At 45.7% G+C, this 24,568-nt stretch overlaps 1 protein-coding gene across 3 annotated transcripts in view; it reads right to left on the bottom strand.

The window, feature by feature from the left end:
• CYB5R4 (cytochrome b5 reductase 4) overlaps positions 1–24,568 on the bottom strand; it is a 353,527-nt gene that overhangs the window by 328,322 nt on the left and 637 nt on the right. The gene's annotated exons all lie outside the window — the stretch shown is intronic.

Raw genomic sequence — 24,568 nt, 5'->3', positions numbered from 1 at the left:
TCGACCACGCCCCCTAAAACGTCACAGTCCCAGCATGCCCAGGGACTGTGACATCATATGGGGGCGGGGTCTCCGCCTATATAAGTCACAACGCAGCCCTCAGAGACCAGTCCAGCCGGAGAGAGCGTCGTGTCAACATCTGGGGGAAGAGAAGAGAAGAGAAGCCAAGAAGCCAAGAAGCCCAGAAGTCCGGACCTCCGCTCGCAATAGAGCTACATGAAGAGAGCGGAGGGGCCGGCCGAAGACCTGCGACACCGGGAGAAGAGGCCGGAGAGCGGAGAAGAACCAACCGGACGCCGGGAGAAGATGAAGCGGAGGGACCCCCGAAGCCGGAAGAAGACCCCCGAAGCCGGAGGAAGATCCCCCCCCGGAGCTGTTTAATAAAATATTTTAAAAACCTGTGTAGTGTGTTTTATTACTTACACTTTTTTCCTAGGTAAATGGGTAGGGGTACCATGTACCCCATACTCATTTACATAGGGTGGGGGGCCGGGATCTGGGGGCCCCCTTATTAAAGGGGGCTCCCAGATTCCGATAAGCCCCCGCCCGCAGACCCCGACAACCAACGGCCAGGGTTGTCGGGAAGAGGCCCTTGTCCTCATCAACATGGGGACAAGGTGCTTTGGGGGGGGGGGGCGCAGGGCGCCCCCCTCCCCCAAAGCACCCACCCCCCATGTTGAGGGCATGCGGCCTGGTACGGTTCAGGAGGGGGGGGGGGCGCTCGCTCGTCCCCACCCCCTTTCCTGACCGGCCAGGCTGCGTGCTCGGATCGGGGTCTGGTATGGATTTTAGGGGGACCCCACGCCGTTTTTTCGGCGTAGCGGGGTTCCCCTTTATAATCCATACCAGACCTAAGGGCCTGGTATGCCCCGCGCTCGCCGCAATAGGAAAATGTGTTTTTCCTATTGCAGCGAGCGTGAGATGCAATACCCTGCCCTCGTGTTGTATCTGGTCCGTCGGACCAGCCTACACACGAGCGGGCTTTCCGTCGGACCAGCACACACACGAGCGGACTTTCCGCCCGAAACTGAGTCCGGCGGAAAGATTTAGAACTTTCTTCAAATCTAGGTCCGGCGGGCTTTTGGGAAAAAGTCCGCCGGAAAAGTCCGCCGGTGCCTACACACGGGCGGATTGTCCGGCACACTCTGGTCCGCCGGACCAAGTATGCCGGAAAGTCCGACCGTGTGTACGCGGCATTATATGCAAGTTATTGTCATAAAAAGTGCTTGGGGACCTGGGTCCTGTCCCAGGGGACATGTATCAATGCAAATTTTATTTTTTTTTAAAACGGCCGTTTTTTCGGGAGCAGTGATTTCTTTTAATGCTTAAAGTGAAACAAAAAAAGTAAAATATTCTGTTAAATATTGTGCCTGGGGGGTGTCTATAGTATTCCTATAAAGTGGCGCATTTTTCCCGTGTTTAGAACAGTACCACAGCAAAATGAGATTTCTAAAGGAAAAACTGTCATTTAAAACTGTTCGCGGCTGTAATGAATTGTCGGGTCTCGGCAATATAGATACAGATAATTGAAAAAAAAGAGCATGGGATCCCCCCAATCCATTACCAGGCCCTTTGGGTCTGGTATGAATATTAAGGGGGAACCCCGAATCAGAATTAAAAAAAAAAAAAAAATGGGTGGGGTCCCCCTAAAATCCATACCAGGCTCTTCCGGTCTGGTATGGAAATTAAGGGGAACCCTGCGCCAAATTTTGAAAAAAATGGTGTAGGGGTCCCCCCAAAATCCATATCAGACCCTTATCCACGCACGCAACCTAGCAGGCCGCAGGAAAAGAGGGGGGGGCCCCCCTCCTGAACCCTACCAGGCCACATGCTCTCAACAATGGCAGGGTGCTTTGGGGTAACCCCCCAAAGCACCTTGTCCCCATGTTGATGGGGACAAGGGCCTCGTCCCCACAACCCTTGCCTGGTGGTTGTGGGGGTCTGCGGGTAGGGGGGCTTATCGGAATCTGGAAGCCCCCTTTAACAAGGGGACCCCCAGATCCCGGCCTCCCCCCTTGTGTGAATTGGTAACGGGGTACAAATGTACCCCTACCATTTCACAAAGAAGTGTCAAAATGGTAAAAAAGACAAAAGACCGGGTGACCCCGCCCCCCTCTAACGCCACAGGGAAGCCCCTGTGGCGTTAGAGGGGGTCACTCAGTTACGTCACCGGGTGGCCCCGCCCTCAGTTATATAAGAGCTGTTACAGCGAAGACGCGTCAGACGGCGGGAGCCTCCCATGGATGCGGATCAGGTGCAGCTTTCTTTTTTTTTTTTTGTGATCCGTCGGGCGGCGTGAACTTACACCGTGGGACATTTTTATTTTTTTATTTTTTTTAATAAAGGACTTGTCCCAAGCTGTCTCTTGTCTTTTTTACCATTTTGATTTTTTTTTGTGAAATGGTAGGGGTACCCCGTTACCAATTTACACAGGGGGGAGGCTGGGATCTGGGGGTCCCCTTGTTAAAGGGGGCTTCCAGATTTCGATAAGCCCCCGTCCGCAGACCCCCACAACCACCGGGCAAGGGTTGTGGGGATGAGGCCCTTGTCCCCATCAATATGAGAACAAGGTGCTTTGGGGGGGCTACCCCAAAAGCACCCTCCCCATGTTGAGGGCATGTGGCCTGGGAGGGTTCAGGAGGGGGGTCCCCCCTCTTTTACTGAGGCCTGCCAGGTTGCGTGCTCGGATAATGGTCTGGTATGGATTTGGGGGGCACCCCTACGCCATTTTTTTTTAATTTTGGCGCAGGGTTCCCCTTAATTTCCATATCAGACCGGAAGGGTCTGGTATGGATTTTAGGGGGACCCTCACACAATTTTTTTTTATTTTGGTTCGAGGTTCCCCTTAATATTCATACCAGACCCAAAGGGCCTGGTAATAGACTGGGGGGGTCCTATGCTCTTTTTTTCGATGAGTTTTATCTATATTGCCGAGACCCGACAATTCATTACAGCCATGATCAGTTTTAAATGACAATTTTTCATTTAGAAATGTCATTTTGTCGTGGTATTGTTCTAAACACGGGAAAAATGCGCCACTTTACAGGCATACTATAGACACCCCCCAGGCACAATATTTAAAAGGAATATTTCATTTTTATTGTTTCACTTGCTCCCGAAAAAACAGCCGTTTTAAAAAAAAAAATTTGCATTGATACATGTCCCCTGGGGCAGGTTCCAGGTCCCCAAACACTTTTTATGACAATAACTTGCATATAAGCCTTTAAAATTAGCACTTTGGCAAAATTATCGCTTTATCTCTGGAGTATATACACCCTTTCTGATGCATGCTAATATTCTACTGGCTTTGCTTGCAGTGGCTTAGCATTGCATGCCCCTGCTGGACCTGTCATCTACTAGGACCCCCAGAGGTTCTCCCCCTTGCTTTCCTGTTTTTAGCACCCAAATGCATTACATTACATTTTTCAACATTAAACCTCATTTGGCATGTAGCTGCCCACCCCATTATTTTATTTAGGCATTCTTGTAAAGTTTCCACATCTTGCTGTAATGTGATCACCCTGCTTAGCTATAGTATAAGTGCTATAGTAAACAAGTATATACTGCACTGATAATGAATTTAATGAATCAATGCAACATGATTAAATCATAAAGTCCATTTCAAACATAATCATAATTAAATCTTGTCATGGTGATCCAAACGTCTTCACGTGTCCACACACTGGTGCCCCCCATGTGAACTCGCTCACCTTAGAACGTGTGACCTCACAATTACGTTCAGTCAAAACATGCATGTGAACCACCTCTGGGTTCTGTGAATGCTGTGGGAAAATGGGCTGCCCAATAGCGCTGTCTCTTATAACTTTAAAACGTTATCACACTATGCAGCCTTTTATATATCCCATATGTATGTGGAGACAGCGCTATTGGGCAGCCCATTTTCTCACAGCATTCACAGAACCCAGAGGTGGTTCACATGCATGTTTTGACTGAATGTAATTGTGAGGTCACACGTTCTAACGTGAGCAAATTCACATAGGGGGGAGCAACAGTGTGTGGACACGTGAAGACGTTTGGATCACCATGACATGATTTAATTATGATTATGTTTGAAATGGGCTTTATGATTTAATCATGTTGCATTGATTCATAAGATTCATTATCAGTGCAGTATATACTTGTGTACTATAGCACTTATACTATAGCTAAGCAGGGTGATCACATCACAGCAAGATGTGGAAACCTTTTCAGCACTTTTCACATTGTCACTTTATTTATACGTTTGGATTATCAGATATTTGTAATGGACTTTATGATGTAATTATGTTGTTTTGATTCACGAGATTCATTAATAGTATATTATCTGCATGCACTATATTCATTGTATATGAATTGTGAGAGAGAGAGAGAGAGAGAGAGAGAGAGAGAGAGAGAGAGAGAGAGAGAGAGAGAGAGAATGAATATATATATATATACACATATACATATACATACACACACACACACACACACACACACACATTAACCCTATCGCTGCCAGGCCCTATGCTCCACTTTTTTTAAACTAATTTTTGCAAATTTTACATTGCTTTTTTATTTCTTCCATACGGCTTTAAGTGTTTGTAAAAGACCCCCTAAAGCAGGGATCTGCAATTAGCGGACCTCCAGCTGTTGCAAAACTACAAGTCCCATCATGAATCTGCCTCTGGGTGTCAAGCTTGTGGCTGTCAGAGTCTTGCTATGCCTCATGGGATTTGTAGTTCTGCAACAGCTGGAGGTCCGCTAATTGCATATCCCTGCCCTAAAGCATAGATTTTCTAAAAGCACATGACCAGTAGAATACAAAGAAGGTGCTACTAATTTTTAAGGCCTTGCGATAATTGCACAAATGTTTATCAAGACGATATTTTCGCAAAAAATACACTAAAATCATTATTAGCAGATACCAGCACAGCAAATTTTACAAAATTCTGATAAATTCCTACTAAATATCAAAGCTTAACCTGTATTGAATTAATAAATAACACATTTTTGTCAATTTTAAATTGAGCCTTTTTGTGAAATTGTAGAAATCAAATGTGCGCAAAAATGTCCCTAAAAACCTAGTTTTCAGAGTTTGTAAAAGACCCCCCCCCCCCCCAAACCATATATTTTCTGAAAGCATATGACCAGTAGAATAAAAAGAAGGTGTTACTGATTTTTTGTAGGCCCCACAATATTTGCCCAAATGTTTATCAAATCGCTATTTTCACAAAAAAAAGAAAAAAAACCCCCACAAAAATCCTTATTTGCACACAAAACCACAACATACAGTAACTTAGAAAATTAAATTAAATTCCTACTAAGGCCTCGTTCAATGGGGTGTGTTAAAGCATACGCCCACAGTGGGACATGTTTACACGCACCTGTGCAGGCAGTCCTATTAATTTCAATTGGGGCGCAGCAGCTGCTAAGACAGATCTGACATCCATGTGTGTTTAGGTGCATGGCCCCAAGCGCAGACAGTGTGAGTTCAGGGACATACACCTCATGGATGTCAAGTTGGGAGCAATAGCTGTGTCGATGCAGCCACTGCATCTCAATTGAAGGATGGGAATGCCTGCACAGGAATGCATGGAATACCGGTGCATTCACAAGCAGCCGCTGTGTCCCTATAGACATCAATGGGACTGCCTGCATAGGGATGCACAGTACAACTGTGCATCCCTTTGCAGCCAAACACTGCCTTGCTGCAGTATGCCCTGCGTGAACAAGGCCTTAGGCTTTGTTTAGGATTGCGGTTGAGCTGTGTTTTTGCTGCCTGCCAAACAGGTTCTGATGCTGTCATGCTTTGCATCCACGGCAAAGTTGACCCAACTTGTAGCGATGCCATCTGCCGAACACTACACATTCAAGTAAACGGGGAAGTGCCACAAATGCCCCGCAACCTCGTGCAATGCATGCGGTTATGGTGCATTTGTTGCTAAAATTGTATTAAAACAGGCGGTGAGGAGGTATCGCATTCTTTCTCCCTGCCTGTCAGTAGCCACTGGAACGTGATCCAAACGTGAATCAGGCTTCAGAGGCAAGGGAGATTTAGATGCATGTCTAAATCTACTCTATTTTTTGTATACAGGTACATTTTTATTTTTAATATTTTTTTAACGTGGTTTTTTTTTTTTTGGGGGGGGGGGGGGGTTTGGAGAGACATCAGGAGTCTAAACAGACCTCTAATGTCTCTTTTTTTGAAACAGAGAACGGGACTCAGGACAGTCCCTTTCTATGCAGCCCGAGCTGCACTGTAGATGAATGGATAGGAGTCTGTATAGACTCCTATTCATTGATGAAATGAAACAGAGTTACATAGTTTCATTCACAAACTGACACATAGTAAAACATAGTTACTATATGTCAGTAATGAAAGAATACAGCAGCGATCTGTAGCGATCGCTGACCGTATTCTTTCAGGAAAGGAAGGGGGCTGGTAAAACACATATTTACCAGCCCCCACTCTCCATGCTGACAGCAATCTGTCAGAGGCTGCAGCCACCGGGAGGGGAGGTGGGAGAGCTGGATAGAAGCTTCAGGGAGGGAGGTGGAGGGTATCAGGAACCATGAATCAGACCGAGACAGAAGTATAGTTAAATCACACTTTTTTAATAATAATAAAAAAGGTAAAACAGAGTAAGCGTTGTCAAAACAAGGCAGAGTTCAGTAACCGGATCGGGTAGTCAGCCAAGCCAATGTCAGAGAGCCAGAGAGAGCCAGAGAAACGTAGTAGTACAGCAAGCAGGATCAGGAGCCAGAAGGAACGTCAGCCGAGCAAGTCTTCAACAGGAACGAGGAGAAAGTCTCTGTGATGTTGACAAAGGCGAAGGCAGAGATCAAGTGAGCTGGACGGCTTTAAGTAGGCAGGACTGACGAGCAGAATCAACAGCTTGGTAACTGTGGAGAGAGAAGGGAGCTGGCAATTAGCCGACAGCTGAGTGGCCAGCCCAGAGAAGGAAGGGCTGAGCCCATCCCTGACAATACTCCCTCCTCAACGACCCCTCCCCCTCAGAGGACCACCGGGCTTGAGGGGAAATTGTCTATGGAAATCACTGAGGAGGACAGGGGCATGTACGTCCGAGGATGAGACCCAAGAGCGTTCCTCCAGACCGTACCCCTTCCAATGCACCAGGTACTGTATGCACCCATGGAAAGTACTTCATACTCCTCATGGCTCTCAATCTGTATAGCGTGAGGACGTGGCACCGAGGTGGTAAAGCAGTTGCAAACCAAAGGTTTCAATAAGGAGACATGAAACACATTTGAGATGCGCATACTAGGAGAAAGGTCCAAGGCGTAAGCCACAGGGTTAATCCTGCAAAGGATACGGAATGGCCCAATAAACCGAGGTGTGAACTTCAAAGAAGGAACACAAAGTCGGATGTTGCGAGACGACAGCCAGACTCTGTCCCCAACCTGGTAGGAAGGCGCAGGCAAGCGTCTGCGGTCAGCATGGAGTCTGTACCTATCGTTAGCATGTTGCAAAGCCTCCTGAACTTGTGTCCAAGTGGAATGAAGACCACAGAGATGCTCCTCTAATGCAGGAATACTCTGCGGAACAAACGAGTCAGGCAATATGGAAGGTAGGAAACCATAATTTACCATAAAACGGGGACAATCGGGAAGCAGAATTTAAGGCACTGTTGTGAGCAAACTCTGCCCACGGTAATAAGTATGACCAGTTGATGGTCGAAATATAGCAACGTAAGAATTGCTCCAAGGACTGATTGGCTCGTTCTGCGGCCCCATTAGACTGCGGGTGATATGCAGAGTAGAAAGCAAGCTGAATTCCCAACTGTGCACAAAAGGCTCGCCAGAACCGGTAGACAAACTGATTACCCCTGTCCGAAACAATCACCTTGGTTAGCCCATGTATGCGAAAGATCTCCCGAGCAAAAATGGAAGCCAGTTCCTTAGAAGTGGGCAACTTCTTAAGTGGAATACAATGACACATCTTTGAGAACCGGTCAACCACCATAAGGATAACAGTGTTGCCTTGGGAGTTGGGTAACTCCACAATAAAATCCATAGACAGGTGGGTCCAGGGCCTCTCTCCATTGGGTATGGATTGTAGGAGGCCCACTGGAAGGTGTCATGGAGTCTTACTCTGAGCACACACGGAACAGGCAGCTACGAAGGCAGTTACATCAGCCAGTAGACTGGGCTACCAGAATTGTTGGGAAATGGCCCAAACGAGTTGATTCTTCCCAGGGTGGCCAGCTGCCTTGGGAGAATGGTAAGTCTGGAGCACGACAGTATGGAGACACTCTGGGACAAAGCAGCGGTCACAAGGTTTCACAGGAGGAGCATGGACCTGAGCAGCAAGAATTTTGTCACCCAAAGGAGAAGTAAGACTGGTGCGATCCATAGCCAGAATACGATCAGGAGGAATCACAGGAACCGGAACCAACTCCAACTTGGAAGTGGAGGAAAATTGTCGTGACAAGGCATCGGCCCTTACATTCTTAGTACCGGGTAAGAATGAGACAATATAATTAAAACTCGACAAGAAAAGAGCCCATCGCGCCCTTCTGGGAGAGAGGCGCTTAGCCTCAGACAAGAATGTGAGATTCTTATGGTCAGTAAGAATGAGAACCAGCACAGTGGTACCTTCAAGGAGATGTCTCCACTCTTTCAGGGCTAAAAATGATCGCCAACAGCTCTCTGTCACCAATCTCGTAATTGCCCTATGCAGATGACAATTTCTTGGAAAAGTAGCCACACGGATGCATAGCGCTCTCAGAGTTAGGACGTTAAGACAGAAGGGCGCCAACTCCAGTCTCAGAAGCATCAACTTCTAGGATAAAAGGCAACGTAGGATCAGGATGTGCCAACACAGGAGCAGAAACAAAGGCAGCCTTGAGACTCTCATAGGCCTTAATGGACTCCGCAGACCAACTCTATGGGTTACTGTCCTTTCGTCCTGTCTGGTGATATCAGTCAGGGGCTTGACCAGAGACGAAAAGTTACGGATAAACTTCCGATAATAGTTGGCAAAGCCCAGGAAACGCTGCAGAGGATGTAAACCCACGGGTCGGGGCCACCGTAGGACTGCCAAAAATTTCTCTGGGTCCATCGAAAAACCAGCAGTGGACATTACAGGAATTTAACCTGTTCACGATGGAACTCACACTTCTCCAGTTTACAATAGAGATTGTTCTCTCTTAGTTTCTGAAGCACACAACAGACATCTGTGTGGTGGTTCTCCAAGGACTTGGAAAATATGAGGATATCATCAAGATAAGCCACCACATATAACTGCAACAAATCTCGGAGGACATTATTAATAAATTCCTGGAAAACTGCCGGGGCGTTACAAAGGCCAAAAGGCATTACGAAGTACTCATAATGGCCTGTTCTGGTATTAAACGCAGTTTTCCACGCGTCGCCCTCCTTAATCCGCACAAGATTTTATGCTCCTCTCAAATCAAGCTTTGTGAAAACCGTTGCTCCCTCGAGGCGGTCAAATAACTCTGTAATCAACGGAATTGGGTAGGCATTCTTAATCGTGAAACGATTGAGACCCCTATAATCAATACAAGGTCTCAGTTCACCTCTCTTCTTCACAAAGAAGAAACCAGCACCAGCAAGAGACGAGGATTTGCGGATGAAACCTCAAGAAAGTGCGTCTGCAACATACTCCTCCATGGCCTTATCCTCCAAGACCGACAAAGGGTAAACCCGGCCCACGAGAGGGTATGGCACCAGGCTGAAGGTCAATTTCACAATCATAAGGCCAGTGTGGAGGCAAACTACCGGCTTGACCTTTGTCAAAGACATCTCTAAAATCGCGGTACTCCTCCGGCAGGGAGGAGAGTGAAGAGGTGCACAGGACCTTGGCTACCTTCTGGAAGCATATCTCACTGCATTGTGGTGACCAGGAGAGAACCTCAGCACGGAGCCAATCAAAAGAGGGGTTGTGCCTCTGTAACCAAGGATAACCAATAACCAGCAGAAACCTAGGTGAGGAAATCACTTGGAATTGGATTATCTCATGGTGAAGAGCCCTTACGGCCATGGACAAAGGAAACGTCTTATGAGTCACATGGGCAGGCTGTAGAGGTCTCCCGTCAAGAGCCTCAATGGCAAGTGGAGTGTCACGCAGCTGCAGCGGAATCCAGTGCTTCGATACAAAGGCAGCATCAATGAACAGGCCTGCAGCCCCAGAGTCGATCAGAGCCTGTATCTCGATGGACAACTCAGCCCAAGAAAGGTGACTGAAACCAGGGGCTTATCCTTCTGGATAACTGGGGATGAAACAACGCCACCTAAGGTCTGTCCATGACAGGACCGCAAGGTTCGGGCGTTCCCTGGACAGGTAGGACAAGACAAGGACAAGTGAACTGCCTGGCCACAATAAAGACACAATCTCTCCCTCCTCCTAAAGTAGGGTTGTCCCGATACCACTTTTTTAAGACCGAGTACAAGTACCGATACTTTTTTTCAAGTACTCGCCGATACCGATTACCGATACTTTTTTTTAATGTCATGTGACAGTTTTCAAACCACAACACAGACTAAGTAATGATATCTTCTTTATAATTATGAAGAACTGTAACTCAAGACACAAAAGAATAAAACTGTTTTATTTGCTTGTGTCACACAGTAGTAAACTCAAAGAATTATCACAGAACATGTCGATAAATACAAAAAATATATTTTACAACATCAAAATATATTAATAACAATAACAAAAATAACAAATGTAAAAAAATCACACAACCAACCAAAAGTTACAGGCAATATAGCAAATAGAATTATTTCTTAAAAGTTAGTGGCAAATTTTTTTTGAGGAATAAAAGCATCTCTGCATGTTCAGCCATAAGCCTGTTTCTGCTATCAGTAAGGACATTAGACGCTAAGCTGAACAGTCTTTCACTTTTCACACTACTGCATGGGGCAGAAAGATATTTTTGGGCCATTTTAGCCAGAGTTGGAAATCTCACTTTATGAACTGCCCAGTACTTCAGGGGTTTCTCTGAACGAGGTACAGTGATCTCTCCCAAGTAAGCTTCCAGCTGTATAGTAGCAGCTTTTGGAGCACTGCTCTCAGATGTAGATGATCCTTCACCAGCAATTTCTGCAAATAAACTGTCCAGACTGGTACCTGGCTGGTCACGGTGAGGCCTTTTGGAAGCTGGTTCTTCATGCTGCTCAGATTCAATTGTCTCTTCAAAAATGTTTTGCAGTTCCAGTACTAACATTTCTTTTGCCTCCCTGGAAGTGTCAGAATTACAGAAAAAACGATCTTTATACCTAGAAGAAAAAAATAAACAACAATGAATGAATGCAGCATATTCTTTCTGTGAATTAAGAAAACAATTACATTTAATAGCAGAAAAATTAACATTACCTTGGATCGAGTAAAGTTGCGATACAGTAAAGTGGGTTTCGCTCAGTATCAGAGAAGCGCTTCTGCAAAGCAGCAAGCAAAGTGCTCTTCATTGTTTTGATACCTTGGTCCTCATCCACTTTTGCTAAAACTTTCTGTAGCACTGTTACTGCAGGAATTACATCAGAGGCAAATGCATCTGAACAACTCACTTGGCGAGTCATCTCTTCAAAGGGAGCCAAGATATTGACCATCTTCTCCATCAGATTCCACTGGTTTGCAGTAATGGTGGCAGGGAGCTCATATTCAGACACATACACTCCAAGGGCCCGTTTCTGCTCAATCAGAGACTTCAGCATGTAAAATGTGCTGTTCCAACGAGTCTGCACGTCTTGCTGGAGTCTTCTTACTGGCTGACCAAGCTGTATCTGGATGTCCTGCAGCCGAGAGTATGCCAGGTTCGAATGTTTGAAGTGGCCAATTATTCTGCGCCCGACTCCCACAGCATCTGCAATGCTGCGCTGTGATAACAGTCCCTCTGAGACAGCTAGCTGCAGTGTATGTGCCACACATGAAATACTGGGAAGTCCAGCAACTTCCATACCTTTTATCATGTTTTTGGCACTGTCCCGGACCACAACATGAACAGAACTTTTGGGAATCGCCCAAGTCTGAAGCATTTCCTCAAGTATGTTTGCTATTGCTTGACCGGTGTGGGAGCCTTCAAATTTTGTAGCGTGGAGCATGACCTGATGCAAACAGAATTCGCCATCTATCCACTGCGCCGTTAAGCTGATGAGAGACAGTGGACTCACACTACTGCTCCAGATGTCGGTGGTGAAGCTAATTGCCTTTATGTCCTTCTGCAACATAATGTTAATGTGCTTTTTAACCGTGTCGTGGATCTTTGGTAAGATGATGTCTGTTATGTAATGGCGACTGGGAATGTCATACTTCGGCTCCAACACATTAAGAAATCGCTGAAAACCCATGTTCTCAACAATTGAAAGAGGTTGATCATCCAGAATAATAAATTGGGTGAGCGCCTCTGTTATTTGTACAGCTCTGGGGTTGTCTCTTGACAGCTTTTCTCTTCTGGCAAAAGTTTGCTGCAGAGTTGGCTGCTGAGTGCTACTGCTGCTACCGATAGCGGTAAATTCTCCATGCTCACTTTTATGTTTTAATTTCAAGTGCTTTATCAGGTTACTGGTATTGTAAGAACTGATTTTTGTACCACCTCTAGATAATTTTGCAGAACAAAGTTTGCAGTCTGCAATCCGTGGGTTGTCCTCGTTAATTTTAAAATACTTCCACACAGCTGACATTCTGCTGGTGTCTCTGTGCAGTGTTCACCGAAAGGCTCTGATAATTTGCTCGACCTTGGGTGAAAAAAAAAAAACAAAAAACAATTGAGCGCAAAGTGTCCATTGTTTAACTACTTCGCTCTATATCATGCACTCTCACCCCCTTCCTGCCCAGGCCAATTTTCAGCTATCAGCGGATTCAGCGCTGTCACACTTTGACAATTGCGCAATACGCAGTCAAGCTACACTGTACTCAAATAATTTTTTTCACACAAATATAGCTTCTTTTGGTGGTATTTATTTTATTTAATCACTGCTGTTTTTTTTTTTTTTTAAAAGAAGCTTTTCTTTGTTTCCGTCACAAAATGTTGTAAATAAGTACTTTTTCTCCTTCACTGATGTGTGCTACTGCTAATGAGGCTGCACTGATGGGGCATTGAGGTGGCACTAATAGGCTGCACTGATGAGGAGGCACTAATATGTAGCACTGATAGGTCTGGGTTGCACTGATGAGGCAGCACTGATGGGGAAGCCCTAATATGCAGCACTGTTGGGCACTGATAGGATTACTTGGCACTGATATGCAGCACTGATGACCACTGATAGGTGGAACTGATTAAGCAGCACTGATAGGTGGCACTTACTTATGGGCACTGATAGGTGGCATGCACTGATGGATGGGCACTGATGGGTGGCACTGACTGTCTGGCACTGATAGATACCACTGAGTGATGAGCACAGATAGGTGGCACTGATTATGCAGCACTGATGAGCACTGATGGGTGGCACACACTGATGGCTGGGCACTGATAGGTAGCACGCACTAATGGGCACTGATATGTGGCATGCACTGATGGCTGTCAATGACTGAGGTGCACTGATAGATGGCATGGCACTGATGAGCAGTGCACTAATAGGTGGCACTGATTATGCAGCACTGATAGGTGGCACTGATTATGCAGCACTGATAGGCGACACATACTGTTGTCTGGGCAGTGGCACTGAAAGGTGGCACTGATAGGTGGCATGCACTGATAGGTGGAACGCACTAATGGGCACTGATACGTGGCACGCACTGATGGCTGGCACAGACTGAGGTGCACTGATGAGCAGTGCACTAATAGGTGGCACTGATATGCAGCACCGATGAGCACTGATAGGTGGCACACACTGTTAGCTGGGCAGTGGCACTGAAAGGTGACACTGACTGATGGGCACTGATAGGTGGCATGCACTGATAGGTGGCACACACTAATGGGCACTGATATGTGGCACACACTAATGGGCACTGATAGGTGGCACGCACTAATGGCTGGCACTAATAGATGGCGCTGACTGAGCACTAATAGGTGGCACCGATGAGCACGGATAGGTGACACGCACTGATAGGTGGCACCGATTATGCAGCACTGATGAGCACTGATGAGTGGCACACACTGATGGCTGTGCGCTGATAGGTAGCACGCACTAATGGGCACTGATACGTGGCATGCACTGATGGCTGTCAATGACTGAGGTGCACTGATAGATGGCATGGCACTGATGAGCAGTGCACTAATAGGTGGCACTGATTATGCAGCACCGATGAGCACTGATAGGTGGCAGTGGCACTGATTATGCAGAACTGATAGGTGACATACTGTTGGCTGGGCAGTGGCACTGAAAGGTGGCACTGATAGGTGGCATGCACTGATAGGTGGCAGTGGCACTGATTATGCAGAACTGATAGGTGACATACTGTTGGCTGGGCAGTGGCACTGAAAGGTGGCACTGATAGGTGGCATGCACTGATAGGTAGAACGCACTAATGGGCACCGATACGTGGCACGCACTGATGGCTGGCACAGACTGAGGTGCACCGATAGATGGCACTGATGAGCAGTGCACTAACAGGTGGCACTGATATGCAGCACCGATGAGCACTGATAGGTGGCACACACTGTTAGCTGGGCAGTGGCACTGAAAGGTGGCACTGACTGATGGGCACTGATAGGTGGCATGCACTGATAGGTGAAACGCACTGATAGGTGGCACACACTAATGGGCACTGATATGTGGCATACACTAATGGGCACCAATAGGTGGCACGCACTAATGGCTGGCACTAAAAGATGGCGCTGACTGAGCACTAATAGGTGGCACTGATGAGCACGGATAGGTGATACGCACTGATAGGTGGCACGCACTGATGGGCACTGATATGTGGCAAGCACTGATAGTGGCACACACACTGATGGCTGGCAGTTGCACTGGCTGGATGGGCACTGATGAGCACTGATTGATGGCTGGCAGTGGCACTAATGGGCATGAGAGCATTTACTCTTTTCTATGCTGCCTCTGCGACGCCCATCTTGGTACACCTTGCACTTGGCCTCAATAAAGCAGCAGCGGACATCTTGTTACACCCAGCCTGAACTATATGGGCTGGGTGTAACAAGATGTCCGCTGCTGGCAGGGTGTACCAAGATGGGCGTCGGGATTTCTAAGCAGTGAGCACTGACCAGTGACAACAGTTTAATGGCAACACGGAGCGTCACATGAACTTCCATTACTGAATGTGACTGCTCCGTTCGCCGAGCCCTGCACGCTGCACTACCTGGCCTGCTTGATTACACGGAGGACTCGCTCTCCGCTCAGCTCTCTGCTCCGCCCGCTGACTCCGCCCCTGACTCCGCCCTGACTCCGCCCGCTGAAACTGCCGCTGACTCCGCCCGCTGACTCAGCCGCTGACACCGCCCGCTGACTCAGCCGCTGACACCGCCCGCCGAGTTCCCGTCTCACAGTACAAGGTATCGGCTAAGGCATCGGGAGCATTTGTGCGAGTACAAGTACTCGCGCAAATGCTCGGTATCGGTCCCGATACCGATACTAGTATCGGTATCGGGACAACCCTATCCTAAAGGCTCTCTCATCCGCAGAGAGATGCTTGAAGTCCAAGTGCATGGGTTCATCTTCACTGACCGACTCGTTACCAGGAGGCATGGGAGGTGAGGGAGGCACGGGAGGTGAGGGAGGCACAGGTGAGACTGCAAAGCTCGGAGGCAAACGTACAGAAGGCTTCTGCAAGCGCTCCTTAAAAGAAAGTCTTTCTCCGAGTCTGGAGTCAATGAGAATAGCAAACGTGATCAACCTCTCCAGCTCAGTGGGTATATCTCGGGCTGCTGTCTCTTGCTTGATGGAATCCAAGAGACCATGAGAAAAAGCAGCCACGAGGGCCTCATTGTTCCAAGCAACCTCTGCTGCCAGAGTACGGAATTCAATGGCGTAGTCGGCAACAGTTCTCGTACTTTGTTTGATGGACATGAGGCACTTGGCAGCAGAAGTGGAGCGTGCGGGAATGTCAAATACCCTTTTAAAGGAGGCCACAAACTCAGGGTAACTCAAGACAACAGGTTTTTGCGTCTCCCATAGAGGGTTTGCCCAGGCCAAGGCTCTCTCAGAAAGCAAAGATGTCACTAAACCTACTTTGCTTCTGTCCGTGGGAAACGCCTGGGGCAGCATCTCAAAGTAAATCTCAACCTGGTTGAAAAACCCTCTGCATTGAACTGGATCACCCCCAAATCACTGGGGAAGTGGCGCGGAAGCAGACATACCTCTTATAGAGACATACCTCTTATAGAGTCTCGGGTGCCTGCACAGAGCAGCAGCAGGGACGGCGTGCAACTCAGGTTGTACCGGAGCAGCCACAGTGGGAGTTTCCAGGTGAGCCGTGCGACTCAGGAGCGTTTGTAGAGCTATGGCAAACTGATCCATGCGGTGATCTTGCTCATCCAATCTGGAAAAAATATTACCAACAAGTGGATTGACTGTATCTTCTGAATTCATGGCCTTCACCTACTATCAGGAACCATGAATCAGACCGAGACAGAAATATAGTTAAATCACACTTGTTTGGTAATAATAAAAGGTAAACAGAGTAAGCGTTTTCAAAACAAGCCAGAGTTCAGTAACCGGATCGGGTAGTCAGCCAAGCCAATGTCAGAGAGCCAGAGATAAACGTAGTAGTACAGCAAGCAGGATCAGGAGCCAGAAGGAACGTCAGCCGAGCAAGTCTTCAACAGGAACGCAGGATAAAGTCTCTGTGATGTTGACAAAGGCGAAGGCAGAGATCAAGTGAGCTGGACGGCTTTAAGTATTGTATTGTTGCTGTATTGTCTCCCTTTATATTGTAAAGCGCTGTGCAAACTGTTGGTGCTATATAAATCCTGTATAATAATAATAATAATAATATTTCATATGAATATGGAGGGCAGTATGCAGAGACATAAATCTCTCCACTAGAATTCTAAGACAATTTAAAGTTCATCTTTATGGAAGAGAGAAAAGTATTGTTGCGCTACTAAAAAAAAATTTTCTCTTAAAAGTGTAAATCAGCAGCCAGCATCACCAGTATGATAACCGTATACAAAATGTGATAAATAAATAAATGCAGCGCTAAGTGTCATTAACCATGCGTTTTTCTGTGGTTAAACAAACGTATAATCAAACATGCATTTTCAGTGACTATACAAACATATAATCAAACATATCACCTTCCATAGGTAATAAGGATGTTCATCCGAAAAAATGTGATGGTGATTCAAAAAATATAAGTGAAAATAAACAACAAATTATAAGTGCAGTGTCTACACACATGAATCATCTAATTAGAATAATATATATCACCCTACATCACAGCAGTGTATAGTGGTATATAAAGGAATAAAGTCCATACATAAAAAACTCTAGCGATAACGCTGTGCAAACTGTGGCACTGATGAGATCCCGTAGTGATTGTTACATCTGGTGGGCAATCTTCCTGCATATAGATTTCATATAGAAATAGTAAGGTGGATGCGCTTACCAGAAGGGATGGACACTCTCACCGTACGGCGGGGTGTCATGAGGGCTTGTGGATCCAGTTGATCCTATGGGTGTTCATTGGAAACTCGGTGAGGCGTGCCAATGGACAGTACCGGAAATTGCATACACAGCGACTTCAGAGACAAGGTAGACTGTAGGTCATCGGATGGATGGATTCATCTCTCCCAATACGCCGGTGGCCGAAAAGGATGTAGTTCTCATCACGTCACAATGTCATCCACATAGGGAAAAAAAGGGAGTCTCCACATGGTGCATGAACCGATAAAAGCAGGTTTATTTGAAATCATCAGCGGTACAGCAGACGTTTCACAAGCATCAGATAAAAAAGTTGAACAAGTCATCACAAGTTGAATAAAAATAGGATTGGAAATTAGCGTGGTAACAGAGTAACAGCAGTCAGCAACCCGACATGTTTCGGACGATTGTTCATCTACAGGGGCATATAGCTGGATATCTGAAACCACGCTGTACATATAGCCATAATAATACATCTAATAGTAGTCAGCTGTGTGACTCTTGTCTCATGGCCGCTACTCGGCCAATCAGAGACAGGCAACCGTGTCTACCATAACACAGACCATCTGTGTAAAGCACTCCCCAAGCTTCCTCTCAGCCAAAGACCGGCATCAGGTACCTGTCATCTCACAGGACACATGACCACCGTGGGTCACGTGACACCTCCGACCAATCACCGCTTCTCGGGCCGGATCATGTGACTTTCCCAGAAGGGATTCTGGTTAATGGAGGCTACAGGGATATAATCATTTAGTGCACTTAATGATGACGTCATCGCACGGCCACGGCTGCGCTCCAAACCTCTCTCTCAGTTCAACCAACCGAGAGAGAGGGGATAGGGCAGGAGGAGGACTAATTCCATCTGACTGTCTCCAATCTATGTAATTGCACAAGCTGAATCAGCGCTCCTCTCCTGGTTACTTCCTGTGTCACCAGAAGCACCAAATGGATTACTAATAGGCACAGGGGACACCAATGACAATAAAAATAATACTAAAATTGCCATAAAAAATATTGAAAATATTAAAAATTGTAAGGCTGAGCACCGCAACCATTTGAATGGCTCTCTTTTACAGAAACATAGATTATATTAATTATGTAAATATGTCAACCTTACAGTACATTCATATATCAAAATAGCCCGTTGTTTCCAAATCACACCTCAACAGGAAACAACAAGTAATCCGTGGACATTTCATTATCACTATTTCTAAAATGTCCCAGGTCTGTGGTTATAAAATGGAAAAGGAAAGGAAAAAATAAAAAATAAAAAATAAAAATAAAAAAACCTTGATATTAGATCTTATATACCATCTTACATACCAACCCACAAACTTCCATATTCATGAGACCCTATGGAGGACTTGTCGGACGGCCCCGGGGGTAAACACAACCCGGGATCGTACGAACAAGAACTGTAAATATCACCGAAAAACCTCTGTAAGGACTTTAAGACTTATTGATAAATGCATTCACATCCCATTCAACGTTTAACCCATAAGGGGAATAGCTCTTTAACTGGAAGATCCAGAAGGTTTCCAGCTTAGACACTCCTCTCATGCGTGGGCCACCCCTCCAGTGTAGAACAAACCCGTCTATAATCTGAAATTTAGTACCTCTGGGGTCCCTATCGTGGAACTGAAGGAAATGGCGAGGTACACTGTGGTTGGTATGCCCCAGTTTGATGGCAGTAATGTGTTCGTTAACCGTAGTACTGAATGTTCTAATTGTCCGTCCTACATATTGTTTATTACATGAACATGTAATAAGATACACTATGTAACGTGTGGCACACGTCACAAAGTGTTTCAGATGGTAAATAGTTGAAGTCACTGTGGATTGGAATGTCTCAGATTTTTTTCTCAAGAGATTGTGCGCGCATACGTTGCACCTCTTGCAGGGATGGTAACCCTTCGTTTCAGGAAAGAACGAAGGTTTGACAGGGGCCTCAATCACATTATGTGCAATACGGTTTCTTAGAGAGGGAGCTCCTCTAAACGTAACACTGGCTCTAGGGGGAAGGACCGGGCCCAAAATGGGATCGTTTGTCAGAACATCCCAATGACGGTTCAAGATACGTTTTATACATTTATGCTGGACCGAGAATTGTGTAAATAGTGACCATTTAAACTTGTCATCTAGAAGAAGTTTTGGTTTTTCCATGAGTGTCTCTCGATCAACAGACAATATTCTACTAATCTCCTGGTTAATCATAGATGGTTGGTAGCCCTTTTCAATAAAGCGTTCTTTTAAGAACTGAGCTTGTTTAGTAAAGTCAAGGGGATTAGTGCAGTTTCTGCGAATACGCAGTAGATGACTGCGTGGGACCGAATCCAGCCATGGACCGTAATGGCAGCTATCTGTAGAGATATAGCCGTTTCTGTCCGTAGGTTTGAAAACATGCTGATGACGATCTGACGGTCTGCTATAGAAATCTCCAAGTCAAGAAAATGAATAGAGGTTGTGCTCAGTTCGTATGTGAGAACTATACCCCTATCATTGTAATTAAGGGTCGTCATGAAATCGTGGAGGGTTTCCTCGTCTCCTTTCCATAGGAAGAGGATGTCATCTATATACCTGGCCCAAAGACAGACCTCTGGTCGCCGTAACGGATAGACGACATCCTCCTTCCACAGAGCCATAAATAGGTTGGCGAGGCTGGGGGCAAATTTTGCCCCCATTGCCACGCCCTTCCTCTGCAAGAAAAATTGATTGTCATACCAAAAATAGTTTGATTGTGTGGCAAAACGAAGGAGGTCCATGACAAAAGATTGCTGTCTTGTTGGGATGTTCCTACTTATTGACAGGTAGTGCTTTACAGCAGCCCATCCCAGTGAGTGTAGAATGCAGGTGTACAGACTAGTAACGTCCGCCGTAACCAAGATGAGATCATCGTGGTAATCGATGGATTTGAGGCGACGAATAGTGTCACCCGTATCTTTGAGATATGACGGGACGTTACGGACTAGAGGCTGGAGGAAGAAGTCTATATAGCGGCCAATCCTAGAGGTTATAGAATCTATGCCACTTATAATGGGTCTCCCTGGGGGCCTGGTTGCATTTTTGTGTATTTTCAGGAGGTAGTACATCACTGGTATCCGGGGGCCTACCGGAACCAGGAATTCCTTTTCCTTTTTGTTTAAAATACCCTGTCGAAACCCTGAATCTACTAAATCTGTTAAACGTTTTTTGAAAACTCTAGTAGGATCTTGGGTGAGGGCCGTATATGTTTTGTCATCGCTCAAAATGTGACACATTTCCAAATGGTAATCCTTTTTGTCAAAAAACGTTTAACAGATTTAGTAGATTCAGGGTTTCGACAGGGTATTTTAAACAAAAAGGAAAAGGAATTCCTGGTTCCGGTAGGCCCCCGGATACCAGTGATGTACTACCTCCCGAAAATACACAAAAATGCAACCAGGCCCCCAGGGAGACCCATTATAAGTGGCATAGATTCTATAACCTCTAGGATTGGCCGCTATATAGACTTCTTCCTCCAGCCTCTAGTCCGTAATGTCCCGTCATATCTCAAAGATACGGGTGACACTATTCGTCGCCTCAAATCCATCGATTACCACGATGATCTCATCTTGGTTACGGCAGACGTTACTAGTCTGTACACCTGCATTCCACACTCACTGGGATGGGCTGCTGTAAAGCACTACCTGTCAATAAGTAGGAACATCCCAACAAGACAGCAATCTTTTGTCATGGACCTCCTTCGTTTTGCCGCACAATCGAACTATTTTTGGTATGACAATCAATTTTTCTTGCAGAGGAAGGGCGTGGCAATGGGGGCAAAATTTGCCCCCAGCCTCGCCAACCTATTTATGGCTCTGTGGGAGGAGGATGTCGTCTATCCATTACGGTGACCAGAGGTCTGTCTTTGGGCCAGGTATATAGACGACATCCTCTTCCTATGGAAAGGAGACGAGGAAACCCTCCACGATTTCATGACGACACTTAATAACAATGATAGGGGTATAGTTCTCACATACGAACTGAGCACAACCTCTATTCATTTTCTTGACTTGGAGATTTCTATAGCAGACCGTCAGATCGTCACCAGCACGTTTTTCAAACCTACGGACAGAAATGGCTATATCTCTACAGATAGCTGCCATTACGGTCCATGGCTGGATTCGGTCCCACGCAGTCAACTACTGCGTATTCGCAGAAACTGCACTAATCCCCTTGACTTTACTAAACAAGCTCAGTTCTTAAAAGAACGCTTTATTGAAAAGGGCTACCAACCATCTATGATTGACCAGGAGATTAGTAGAATATTGTCTATTGATCGAGAGACACTCATCATGGAAAAGCCAAAACTTCTTCCAGATGACAAGTTTAAATTGTCACTTTTTACACAATTCTCGATCCAGCATAAATGTATAAAACGTATCTTGAACCGTCATTGGGATGTTCTGACAAACGATCCCATTTTGGGTCCGGTCCTTCCCCCTAGAGCCAGTGTTACGTTTAGAGGAGCTCCCTCTCTAAGAAACCGTATTGCACATAATGTGATTGAGGCCCCTGTCAAACCTTCGTTCTTTCCTGAAATGAAGGGTTACCATCCCTGCAAGAGGTGCAACGTATGAGCGCACAATCTCTTGAGAAAAAAATCTGAGACATTCCAATCCACAGTGACTTCAACTATTTACCATCTGAAACACTTTGTGATGTGTGCCACACGTTACATAGTGTATCTTATTACATGTTCATGTAATAAACAATATGTAGGACGGACAATTAGAACATTCAGTACTACGGTTAACGAACACATTACTGCCATCAAACTGGGGCGTACCAACCACAGCGTACCTCGCAATTTCCTTCAGTTCCACGATAGGGACCCCAGAGGTACTAAATTTCAGATTATAGACAGGTTTGTTCCACACTGGAGGGGTGGCCCACGCATGAGAGGAGTGTCTAAGCTGGAAACCTTCTGGATCTTCCAGTTAAAGAGCTATTCCCCTTATGGGTTAAACGTTGAATGGGATGTGAATGCATTTATCAATAAGTCTTAAAGTCCTTACAGAGGTTTTTCGGTGGTATTTACAGTTCTTGTTCGTATGATCCCGGGTTGTGTTTACCCCCGGGGCCGTCCGACAAGTCCTCCATAGGGTCTCATGAATATGGAAGTTTGTGGGTTGGTATATAAGATGGTATATAAGATCTAATATCGAGGTTTTTTATTTTTTATTTTTTCCTTTCCTTTTCCATTTTATAACCACAGACCTGGGACATTTTAGAAATAGTGCTAATTATGTCCACGGATTACTTGTTGTTTCCTGTTGAGGTGTGATTTGGAAACAACGGGCTATTTTGATATATGAATGTACTGTAAGGTTGACATATTTACATAATTAATATAATCTATGTTTCTGTAAAAGAGAGCCATTCAAATGGTTGCGGTGCTCAGCCTTACAATTTTTAATATTTTCAATATTTTTTATGGCAATTTTAGTATTATTTTTATTGTCATTGGTGTCCCCTGTGCATTGGTGCTTCTGGTGACACAGGAAGTAACCAGGAGAGGAGCGCTGATTCAGCTTGTGCAATGACATAGATTGGAGACAGTCAGGTGGAATTAGTCCTCCTCCTGCCCTATCCCCTCTCTCTCGGTTGGTTGAACTGAGAGAGAGGTTTGGAGCGCAGCCGTGGCCGTGCGATGACGTCATCATTAAGTGCACTAGGTGATTATATCCCTGTAGCCTCCATTAACCAGAATCCCTTCTGGGAAAGTCACATGATCCGGCCCGAGAATCGGTGATTGGTCAGAGGTATCACGTGACCCACGGTGGTCATGTGTCCTGTGAGATGACAGGTACCTGATGCCGGTCTTTGATTGGCTGAGAGGAAGCTTGGGGAGTGCTTTACACAGATGGTCTGTGTTATGGTAGACACGGTTGCCTGTCTCTGATTGGCCGAGTAGCGACCATGAGACAAGAGTCACACAGCTGACTACTATTAGATGTATTATTATGGCTATATGTACAGCGTGGTTTCAGATATCCAGCTATATGCCCCTGTAGATGGACAATCGTCCGAAACATGTCGGGTTGCTGACTGCTGTTACTCTGTTACCACGCTAATTTCCAATCCTATTTTTATTCAACTTGTGATCACTTGTTCAACTTTTTTATCTGATGCTTGTGAAACGTCTGCTGTACCGCTGATGATTTCAAATAAACCTGCTTTTATCGGTTCATGCACCATGTGGAGATTCCCTTTTTTTCCCTATGTGGATGACATTGTGACGTGGTGAGAACTACATCCTTTTCGGCCACCGGCGTATTGGGAGAGATGAATCCATCCATCCGATGACCTACAGTCTACCTTGTCTCTGAAGTCGCTGTGTATGCAATTTCCGGTACTGTCCATTGGCACGCCTCACTGAGTTTCCAGTGAACACCCATAGGATCAACTGGATCCACAAGCCCTCATGACACCCCGCCGTACGGTGAGAGTGTCCATCCCTTCTGGTAAGCGCATCCACCTTACTATTTCTATATGAAATCTGTATGCAGGAAGATTGCCCACCAGATGTAACAATCACTACGGGATCTCATCAGTGCCACAGTTTGCACAGCGTTATCGCTAGAGTTTTATTATGTATGGACTTTATTCCTTTATATACCACTATACACTGCTGTGATGTAGGGTGATATATATTATTCTAATTAGATGATTCATGTGTGTAGACACTGCACTTATAATTTGTTGTTTATTTTCACTTATATTTTTTGAATCACCATCACATTTTTTCGGATGAACATCTTTATGGCAAAAAAAAATGCATAATACATATATTTTTTGCAGGAAAAAAAATGTGTGTTTATTATTATGTTTTTACCAGAGTTTGAAGAGCATTTCAGCATACTTAGGGTGGAATATGCTCCTGCAATCCTGCAGGAGCCTAACATTACAAGCACAATGTCAGCGGCTCACAGGTGCAATGAAGACTGCCTACAGCCCCGTGTCTGTACCTCTGTATGGACTGTTGTTGATTTGCACAAGCTTCCCGACCGCAGCTAATCAGAAATGATCAGCCATACACGCAGCA

The sequence above is a fragment of the Aquarana catesbeiana genome, linkage group LG04 (assembly GCF_042186555.1).
Source record: "Aquarana catesbeiana isolate 2022-GZ linkage group LG04, ASM4218655v1, whole genome shotgun sequence".
NCBI lineage: Eukaryota > Metazoa > Chordata > Amphibia > Anura > Ranidae > Aquarana > Aquarana catesbeiana.
This window is presented reverse-complemented; position numbering and strand designations above follow the sequence as displayed.